This window comes from Gossypium arboreum, chromosome 10 (assembly GCF_025698485.1).
Source record: "Gossypium arboreum isolate Shixiya-1 chromosome 10, ASM2569848v2, whole genome shotgun sequence".
In the NCBI taxonomy this organism is placed as follows: Eukaryota; Viridiplantae; Streptophyta; class Magnoliopsida; order Malvales; family Malvaceae; genus Gossypium; species Gossypium arboreum.
In genome coordinates this window covers 75,003,225-75,014,717 of record NC_069079.1, presented here as the reverse complement: position 1 = coordinate 75,014,717, position 11,493 = coordinate 75,003,225, and the positions used below count along the sequence as shown (strand labels likewise).

Sequence of the window (11,493 nt, the reverse complement as noted above, 5' to 3'; positions counted from 1 at the left end):
ATTGAGAGATCGTAACATGGCCTAAGGACACGGCTGTGTGTGATGTGGTATGCTTCTCCCACGCTCGTGTACTTATGCACACGCCCGTGTTATTTTGACAGTGTTGACCATGGGTGTGGGGCACGGGCGTGTCGCATGCTTGTGTTGTTTTGATAGTTTCGCCTGCAGTAATGTCACATGGTCGTGGCAACTTATCACAGCCTTGTGCTAGGAAAAAAAGCTTTTGCCCTGTTTGCACACGGCTGTATCACACGGCCGTGTCATTACCCATGGTGTAGGCACAGCATAAGGCACGCCCATCTGGTTTTGGAAAGCCTGTGTTCAATGATTTGGTTAGTATGTTAGATTTTAAAAACTAAAATTTAAAGAAAGTAATATTGTTAGTGCTCAGGTTGCCTCATGAGAAGCGCTTATTTATAGTCTAAGCTCGACATACCTTTTTGGTGAATGGTCATGGTGGTTTGAGGAGTTTATACTCCTCATTCCTGCTATGACTCCCATCAAAATAAGGTTTTAGGCTGGTATTTTTTACCTTAGAGGTGCCGAATTTGGGATGACTTACCTCAACTGTACCAAATGGGAAATGCTAAGTACCATAAAAGGAATTTCTTCATTCGATTTCGCAATGTCAATGTGAGGATCTGCGGCATCTAATGAAACTTTATCTCCAACCTTAAGTTGATTTGGTGAGGCATTGAGCTCGTTCTGGCATAGTTTTGGTTTATCGTGTTTTCTCGGTTTAAATGTCAGCTATTCATCTAACTCCTCGATTCGTAACCTTTGTTCTTCATGGGTAGATTCTTTGTTGTGGATTGAACATGGCTCATGTGTGTCCTTTGAACTTATTTCCTGCAAAATAGGTTACACTGTATGATCAGTCTTAGTAGAACAATTTGTACAATCAGCTTCAATTTTCGATGTGTTGTTCAGGTTGCGAGCTTGAAGGTTGATTGTTTCATCTCCTACACGAAGTGTGAGTTCACCTGTGCTAACGTCAATAATTGTTCTAGCAGTTGCTAAAAAGGGCCTTCCCAAAATTAAAGGAACATTACTGTCCTCTTCTATGTCTAAAATAACAAAATCAACTGGAAATATAAATTTGTCAATTTTAACGAGTACATATTCAATGATACCCCTAGGAAATCTGACAGTTTTATCTGCTAATTGAATGTTCATCCTAGTTTGTTTGGGTTTCCCTAGACCTAGTTGCTTAAACAAATTGTAAGGCATAACATTGATACTAGCCCTTAGATCAGCCAACGCATTATTAACATCTAAACTACCAATTAAACAAGGAATCGTAAAACTCTCTGAATCTTTTAGTTTGTTGGGTAGCTTATTCTGAAGAATGGCTGAGCAAACCGCTTTCAGCTCCACATGTGACCTTTCATCTAACTTTTGTTTATTTGTTAGAAGCTTATTTAAAAATTTGACTGCGTTCGGCATCTGCGAAAGTGCTTTAATAAACGGTAGGTTAATATGTAGTTTCTTTAAAAGTTTAAGAAATTTACCAAATTGTTTGTCTGAGCGGTCTTTCCTTTTCGCATTGGGTATGGCACACGCAATTTATATTATGTACTTACCGATTTTTGTTCATTTTGGCCGACCTCATTCTTACCTTTGCTTACCACCAGTTCTAGCGATGGTTTTACCACTAACCCTTCCTCATCATGAATGGTAATTGCGTTGAGTTGCTTCCTTGGGTTACATTCAGTGTTACTTGGCAGGCTACCTTGTGGTTGTTCAGAAATTAACTTGGCGAGCTGTCCAATTGAATTTCAAGCCCTTGGATTGATGCTTGTTGATTTTTGAGTACTGTCTCGGTATTCTAAAAATGAGTCTCTGACACTGAGATGAATTTGGTTAGCCTCTCCTTAAGGTTCGGCTTTTTCTCCTGCTGGTATGGTGGTTGCTAAAGCCTAGAGAGAGTGGTGGTTTCTGATTTCCTTGGCCTCCCCATGAAAAATTTGGGTGATTCCTCCAACCTGCATTGTAAGTATTGCTATAAGGATTGTTTTGAGATCGAGGATTGTTACCCATGTAATTTAACTGCTCGTTCTCCATGTTGTGGCAGTAAGGTAGGTATTCTGAACTGTTCGATCCACCTCCACTTGCTTCGTACTGCATTACTGGGTGAACATGTGAAGAACTAAGAAAACCATCAATTTTCTTATTCAAGAGTTCTACCTGATTAGAGAGCATGGTGACCGAATCAATGTTATAAACATCGGCTGCTTTTGTTGGCTTTGTCCTCATGACTTGTCGCTGATAGTTATTCAGTGACATCTCCTCTATAAATTCATAGGCATATTCAGGTGTTTTATTATTGATGGTTCCGCAGCAGCTGCATCAACCATTTGTCGAGTCGAAGGTTTCAGACCATTATGAAAAGTTTGAACCTGTAACTAGAGTGGTAACCTATGGTGAGGGCATCTTCACAAAAGGTCCTTATATCTCTCCCACGCATCGTAGAGTGTTTCTAAATCCATCTGTAAAAAAGAAGAGATATCATTACGTAATTTAGCCATTTTAGTTGGCGAAAAGTATTTTAATAAGAACTTTTCGGTTATTTTTTCCCAAGTAGTGATTGACCCTAGCGGTAACGAATTCAACCACATACGTAATTTAGCTTTGTTTCTCAATGAAAAAGGGAATAATCGAAGGCGAATGGGGTCATCAGAAATGCCATTAATTTTAAATGTATCACATAGTTCTAAAAAGTTTACTAAGTGAGTGTTGGGATATTCGTCCTACAAACCATCAAACTGAACAAATTGCTGTATCATTTGAATTGTGTTAGGTTTCAGTTCAAAAGTATTTGCAACTACAGCAGGTCTAACTATGCTCGATTCAGTTCCTGTTAAAGAAGGTTTAGCATAATCATTCATAGTGCGCGGAGCAGGATTTTGATTAACAGCAATTGTAGGAGGTAGTGAATTTTCTTGTTTTTCAGCCATCTCCTCGGTGGTGGTTGAAGTATCTTCCTCTTGCTCTTCTGTGTAACGTAAGCTTCACCTTATTTCTCTTTTGGTTTTTGTGAACTGTGTGATCGATCTCACTATCAAAAAGTAATGGTCCTAACGTGCTTCTCTTGGCCATAAACTACAAAAACCTGTCAGAAGAAAATAAATGAAGAATTAGAAAAGAAAATAAAAATTTAAATTGCAGCAAAAGTAAAATTGCGAAAGTAATAAAAATCGAGTGTTCCTAATATCTTAGTTCCCCGGCAACGGTGCCAAAAACTTGGTACGTGATATTCGTGACAGGTTTTAAATATTTATAATGAATCGTTCTTGAAACTAACTATTATCACGATGAAGGCAAGTGTACCTATCGAACAGTAGTATAACTTTAGCAAGACCGGATTATCAAACCCAAAGGAACTAAAAGTACTAGTATCAACTTTCTTTTTATTATCTAACCTAAAAAATAAATGGGTTTTTTTTATCTAACTAATTAATTAAACTAAGAAATCACAGAAATGAAATTTGGGGAAAATACTTTTTGTAAAACTCGATTGATTAAGACAATACCTAAGGAAAAATCCTCTTAGACTTCACTTGTTATTTGACTATGAATCGAAAGATTTATTCATTCAACTTGTTCCTTAGAGATCCCTAAGTTATATTATTATCTCTCTCGAGACTAACAATGTCTAACCCTAGATTGAATAATTGAAATCTCTTTCGAATTAATGCCCTAGGGTTGCATTAACTCGATCTATGGATCCCCTTATTAGGTTTCACCCTAATCCGGCAAAACTTGTCACCTTATCTCTAGGCTCACAATCAACTCCACTTAATCATGACAAATTTACTCTTAGACAAGGTCTATTCCTCCTCTGAATAAGAGCTTAACTTGAATCAATATCCTAAAATATCACAATAGGAATTAAGAACACATAATTAAGAACAAGTCAAATATTTATCATACAATTCAGATAATAATAACAAGATCTGTCTTAGGTTTCATTCCCCTTAGGTATTTAGGGGTTTTAGTTCAGCTAATGAAAGAAAACATCTTAAAAGAATAAAAATAACAAAACATAAGAAAACCCAAAACTCCTGAGGGAATTTTAAGGGAGATCTCAGTCTTGATGGTGAATCCGGCTTCTGAGATGGATCGATCGTCTTTCCTTAAGCAATTCCTTGCTTCCTCCTATGCGTCCCCCCTTTTCTCCTCTTCTAGGGTGTATTTATAGGCTTTGGAATGCCTAAGAGCCCTCAAAAGTGGCCTTTTATGAATAGGACTTTGCTTGGGCTTGAAAGGGACACGCCCGTGTGACACGCCCGTGTACGATTACTTCAGGCCATTGTAAAGCCTGTTAAATAGCCACGGGCTTGTGGTCTACCCGTGTGAATCATGCTTCGATTCTGCCAAATTGACACGGCCGTGTGGTCTGCCCGTGTGAGGAAGTCCAGGCCGTGTTGATTTCGTACGTTGGCCCATTTTCTCCGTCTTTGGCCCGTTTCTCATTTCTTCACTCTCCTATGCTCACCTAAGTATAAAACATGAAATTAAGGCATTAGGAGTATCGAATTCACCAAATCTAAGGAAAAATCATCCATAAAATGTGCTAAGCATGGGATAGAAATATGTATAAATTACAATTTATCACTAAAAAAAAAGTTCGCATAACAGTTTGACCAACACATATAGCACTTACCAAAAATCGCAAGACTGATTTTAGGGAAGGGAACAATTGACCTTCAATCTCCAAATAGGATACCCACACAACCAAGGAAAGCAAGTCTAGCACCAACACGTCTCTAGCCATAAACTATAACAGGGAAAAAGTTAGAAGTAATGTTACAACACTGAGAAAAAGAGTGAGAGAATAGAGAAGAATCAGGCACCAACCGATTGTTCAAAGAAGAACTACAAAAATCGAAGCAAATGGAGAGAGAGCGAGGCAGAAATTAACCCAAATATCCAAATGAGAAGAGAGGGAAGAATGTGTATTCAATCGAAGGGAAAAGTCGATTGAGAGAAAGGGAGAAGAGAGGAAGGATGAAGGTTCGCTAAGGCAAAGAAAACTAAGAGAAGAAGAGTGATGGAGAGAGGAAAGTTGATCAATCAAAGTACAATATTAGAGAATAAAACAAAAGTAGGTTAACATGAAACGTACCCGAAAGGTCACAAGTAGAATTCGACTGTCCAATAAGCAACAAAACCAAAAAGTGAAAAGAAGAAAAAGGGGAATAGCTGCCAGAAAAGAGAGATAAACTAGACAATTTCGACACTAAGTGCCTATGACCTAATTTGGAGAATGGGAATCCACAACAAGCTGAATGGTTGAGAAGAATCCGACTTCAGCACCACCACTCCCCTTCTCCTTGATCTACTCCTCGAATATCTCCACAAATCTCTCCTCTAGTCCCTCAACTGACCAATTCAAATCCCCTTCAAACTACTCCTAAAATTTGACCACACACTCCCCTCCCCCTCAAACACTTCCATCGCCCACTAGCTTCAGAGTTCTACTAATACTCAACTTCCTACATGGCACAACAACAAAATAAAACCCCCCATGTGTAACACAAGACTTGAACTCAAGACCTTTAGCAATAATGACATGCCACTTACCCCTTGACCAACAAGCCCTTTCTTTCATGCTCTACTCACATTAATTTAAAAGTCTACTAACTAAAGGCAAGGGTTAATTTCCTAAAAACAAAGTTTTTTACAAATGCCCAAGCTTGACCCCAAGACTTCTTAGGCGCATCCCAGGACACTTAACCATTGAGACAAGCATGCATTTGAGTTACACAACATACAGAAAATAAGTACCTATATTTTGGGGCGTTACAACTCTACCCCCTAAAAGAAAATTTCGGCCTCGAAATTTACCTAGTTAAAACAGATGAGGGTATTATTGTCGCATCGCCTCTTCGGTTTCTCATATGGCTTCCTCAAAACTGTGATTACGCCATGGTACCTTAACCAGTGGAACATACCTCCTTCTCAGAACCTTCACATCATGGTCTAAAATCTGAACCGGCTCTTTCTCAAAGGTTAGATCTGCCCTAACCTCAATCTCTTCAGTCAAGATGATATGCGCAGGATCAGAGCGATATTGCCTTAGCATAGAGACGTGGAACATATCATGAATCTGGTCCAACTATGGAGGTAACTCAAGTTGATAGGCAACCGGTCCCATACGCTTCAATATGTGGTAAGGGCTTAGCTTGCCCTTCCGTCCAAACCTCAGTACCTTATTCCATGGTGAGACCTTGAGAAAAACTAAGTCCCCTACAAAATACCCAATCTCCTTACGCATTAGATTTGCATAAGACTTCTGTCTATCAGATGCTACCTTCAGTCGATCCAAACTCAATCTAACTTTACCCTGGGTATCAAAATCAATTCAGTGCCCAAAACACACTGCTCGCCCAACTAAGTCCAACACGAAGCAGTGCGACACCTACGACCATATAGTGCCTAGTAAAGTGCCATCTGTATGTTAGACTGATAACTATTGTCATACATAAACTTTGCTAACGGCCAGTATCCTCCCAACTACCACGGAACTCTATCACACAACCCCTTAACATGTCCTCTAGTATCTGAATCACCCTCTCTGACTGATCATCTGTCTAAAGCTGGAACGCTGTACTAAAGTCCAACCTTGTGCCCAAAGCCTTGTGTTACTTTTTCCAAAATCGAGACACAAAGCAAGGATCTCTACTAGATATTATGAAAATCGGTACCCCATGCAATCTCATTATCTTAAAGACATACAGTTTAGCTAGCTTCTGCAATGAGTAATCAGTACGAACAGGTATGAAATGGGTAGACTTGGTTAATCGATCCACGATGACCCATACTGAATCTTTCTTAGAAGGCGTTAGGGGTAGCCCACTAACAAAGTTCATAGTCACTCTCTCCCACCTCCACAGCAAAATCTTAACTAGCTAAAGCAACCCTGAAGGTAACTGCTACTCAGCCTTAACTTACTGACAAGTAAGGCATTTACCCACAAAGTTGGTAACTTCACGTTTAAGACCTGGCCACCAATATAACTCACGAAGGTCACGATACATCTTATTCCCACTAGGATGCATAGAATAAGGACTATTGTGTGCCTTCTGCAGCATCAACTGCCTCAGATCAGTATCCTTTAGTACACAAACTCTCCCATGAAATCAAAGTGCCCCTTTGCTATTCAGTCCAAAATCTGATGTGCCACCACTCTCCATCTATCGGAATCGAGGACTCAGTGTAACAGTCTGGCTTAGACCCTAGTCAAAATAGTGGTTTCGGGACCATAAATTCAAGTTAAAAAATGTTTGAATATTATTTTCCATGTGTATGATATGTAAACTAGCATGTGTGAAAGTTCCGTATAAAATTTTGGTTATTTGTGTGCTCAATTTGATAAAAGGACCTAATTGCGTAAAATGCAAAAGTTGCCTGCTGTTTGTTAAAAGTGCCTATTTAACTTGGCTTATTAAATGATAGGTCCTTATGTTGTTATTTGACCATTGAACTTATGAGTGGACATTAAAGGCCTTGTTATTAATGTTTTAAATGTTATAAACCTAAGGGCAAAATGGTAAATGATGAATTAATATATGTTTAATAAAAGCAAAGCATGAAATTGGCTATTATTCATGTTCCATAGTCAAAAATAGGAAAGAAAATAAAAGAAAAAGAACACCTAGGGTTCGACCATTTCATTCCTTGATTAAGGTATGAGTTTTGTTCGGTTTTTAATAATTTCTACATTTTGTAATCGTTGCTTCGAGTACTATCTAGCCCATGTCTCAATTTTTGAATTTTTTGATGATTTTAGATATGTCGTTGATGAAACTATGAGCTTTTTGATGTTAGTTGATGAATTATGAAAGATATGTTTTGTGTTAACATATGTTGTCTTTGAATTTTTGGTTATTTTGAGTAAAATGGGGTAAATTGTGAAAATGTTATTTTAAGGGACTAAAATGTGTAATAAATGAAATGTATGGACTGGCATGAGAGCTATGAAAATTCAGCTAAGCTAGTGTACAAGCAAATTATGTGTATTTTGTGATTTTATGAATTAGGGACTAAAATGTTGAAATGTGAAATTTTGAGGGCTAGTTTGCAAAATGCCCTAAATATGTGTCTATGAATTGTTTTTAATGATTTAGTGAATAAAAGGGTTAATTTTGAATACATATAGATTAAGAAAAGTGGAATTCAGACTTAAACCACGAGAAGTCGAATATTGTAGAGTAAACAGTCCGAGTCAAAAATTCAGAGAACGAGGTAAGTTTGTACGTAAAACCTGATGTTATAAGTATATTATGTTGTTTTGATTATACCTAGATTGTATATATATTTGATTTGGATGAACAATTTGATAAACCAAGGGTATTTGGCACTAAGTGTGCAATTTAAACTAGCTTCGGCTATATGAGGCACTAAGTGTGGACACCGAAATAGATTTGATTAATTGAGATGGCACTAAGTGTGTGGAATTATTATAACTTTGGCTAACCTTAAAAGCACTAAGTGTGCGGATGATTAAAGCATTGGTTTGATCTTCAGAAAATTTTAAAATATCCAAATAAGAGGTAAGAATGAAAATGAATGAATACGGGAATGTTCAGGTAAGTATAATACCTATGTGGTAGATGGTATAATGCATAAAAAGTTTATTGAATTTGGTATAAACATATTGATGATGTTGGCATGGACTTGATGAATGAGTTGAGAATATATAAGTACTTATGTCTTGATGTTTCATATTTTATGTACTATTATTGTTTTTGGTACGAGCTTACTAAGCTGTTGAAAGCTTACTAAGCTTTTGAAAGCTTACTTTGTGTATGTTTGCATTGTTTTATAGATATCGACGCTACTACAAGCTCGGGGATCGTCAAGGATCGTCACCACACTATTGAACCTCTTTTTGGTACTTTTGAAAATGTATATTTTTAAAGTATGGCATGTATAGGCTAGCAGTTGTGGGATCATGTTTTGTGATGTATATACTTAGCCATGTGATTTGGCTAGTTGGTGTTTAAACCCATAATTGATAATGGCTTATGGTATGTGATGGCAATTGTGGTATGTTATAGTAGGCAAGTTTTGGTAAGTTTAGTTTGAGATTGAATGATGTATGGAAGGAGATGTTTTGGTATGATCTTATCTTATGTTGGCATGAATTGCTAAGGTTTATAAGTAGGAAAATAGTTGATATTGTTATGATATAAATGATGACTGTTTTGGCATAAAATATGTAAGGTTTATAAGTAGGAAAATGGTTGATATTGTTGTGATATAAATGATGAATGTTTTGGCATAAAATTGGCTGAAATGGTGATGCATATATGCTTGTTTCTTTACTAGGTTGACCCAAAATAGGGGTGGCAAATTGGCTATTCAAATTGCCTATTTTTGTCCACATGGGCAGAGACACGAGCGTGTGTCTCAGCCGTGGCTATGTTGCACGGTCGTGTATCCACTAGGGTACCCTACAATTATAAGTTAGGCCCGAACACGGCCAACACACACGGGCGTATAGCTAGCCGTGTTGTAACACCCCGAACCCGAGACTATCGCCGGTGTCGGACACGAGGGGTTAACGAGACAAATCCTCTTAAAGTGCCGACCAATTTGGCCTTTCCAGACAGGCTGGAAAACTGCGTCACTGTCGCCTTAAAAATCGTATCTCAAGTTTCAAAACTCGGAAACTGATTCCGTAAATTTTCCCTGAATTTGTACTCATATATCCATCCATGGATTTATTTCTAGAATTTTTGGTCTGGCCAATTGGTACAGTTTATTAGTTAAAGTCACCCATGTTACAGGGGTCGACTACACTGACCTTCGCGCGTTACAACTTGAATATCTCTCTGTACAGGGCTTTAATACTGGTCCTGTTTGTTTCTAAAGAAACTAGACTCAAAATGGAATCCGAAAATATAAGTAATGACTTCTAATTCTTTCTGGATAATTTATAGTAAATTTTCAAAGTCGCGACAGGGGACCCAGAAACCGTCCTGGCTCTGTCTCACGAGAACTTTAATATCTCTCGGTATACTGTTCATATGATCGTTTCGTTACTTTCATATGAAAATAGACTCGTCAAGGTTCATTTACATAACTTATTCACTATTTAATACCAATCGTACAAATTTTGGCGATTTTCAAATCCGCACCACTGCTGCAGCCAGCATCTATTTTCAAGGTAAACTTTACCTATCTTGTGGTTTCCATGGGCCAACTAAAATTTTGACATACATAGGTCCACATATGATCATATTTAGCCATTCCAATGGCTGATCATGTGACCAACACTCTCATTCCAAACCATAATCACATCATGAAACCAAATATAATTACAAAGCACAAATGGTCAAATTCCATCCTCCACTTTTACGAACCATTTTCGCATGGCCGTACACATATACATCACAAAGAACTTAAAACAATCGAGGTAGTCCTATACATGCCATATCCAAAGTTCAACCAAAAGAGTACCAAAAGGGGTTTGATAGTGTGGATGACTTCACTTCAATGATCCCGAATCCGATCGCTAACGAGCAAAATCTATAAAACAGAGAAACAAAGGAACGGAGTAAGCAATTTATGCTTAGTAAGTTTCGAGCCATAATTTACACACAACCAAAGCATAGCATTCAAGTAGCTAAACAATAATTCATATGCACAATTTCTCAATGACATGCTTACTTCACAATCCCAACTCTTATATTCATACACAAATAACGGCTTAGTTAAGGCCGATAACTCGTTTATCATTGGAGCAAATATCCATACGCACTTACTCCTAGTGTGCAAAGCACACACAACACCTTGTTGTTGGGAATTTCACAAGTGCATGAACTGAAAATTTTCCAGCAAGCTTATAATTTTCAAATCACATACCTTCGGAGTTTAACCGGATATAGCTACTCGTTCAAATGCCTTCGGGACATAGCCCGGTTATGGTAACCCGCACAAATGCCTTCGGGACTTAACCCGGATATCACAACTCGCACAATTGCCTTCGGGCTTAGCCCGAATATCATAGCTCGCACCATTGCCTTCGGGCTTAGCCCGGATATCACAACTCGCACAATTGCCTTCGGGCTTAGCCCGGATATCACAATTCGCACATTCATACACATCTTTGTTTCAATTTCATAACAAACTTTTATGCACAATTTACTTAATCAAGAATACATTTCGGCTCAATGGCCACATACAAGGGCACAATTTCGATTGCTTATTACTTCGTTCAATCGAATCAAAATCTAAGTTTCGATACTCAAAAACTTACCTTGGAGATTATCGAGCGCTTCCAACGGCTATTCAATCACCTTTTCTTTTCCTTTATTGGAGCTAGTTCCCCTTTGCTCTTGAGCTTAATGTTAACAAATAAATTGATTTAATCGTTTTGAATATCAAAAGGGGAATCCAAGGTACTTAGCCCTTATAAGGCCGCACACACTTACATCCACATACTTAAGCTCAATAATTATAACATAGCATCAAGCACTCATA

General features: G+C 37.9%; 1 non-coding gene across 1 annotated transcript; it reads left to right on the top strand.

Annotated features, from left to right (window-relative positions):
• Window positions 1-2,415: 2,415 nt before the first annotated feature.
• Window positions 2,416-2,522, top strand: LOC128283121 (small nucleolar RNA R71). The gene has a single exon (XR_008273462.1). It is a non-coding gene; the product is annotated as a small nucleolar RNA R71 (small nucleolar RNA).
• Window positions 2,523-11,493: the final 8,971 nt, after the last annotated feature.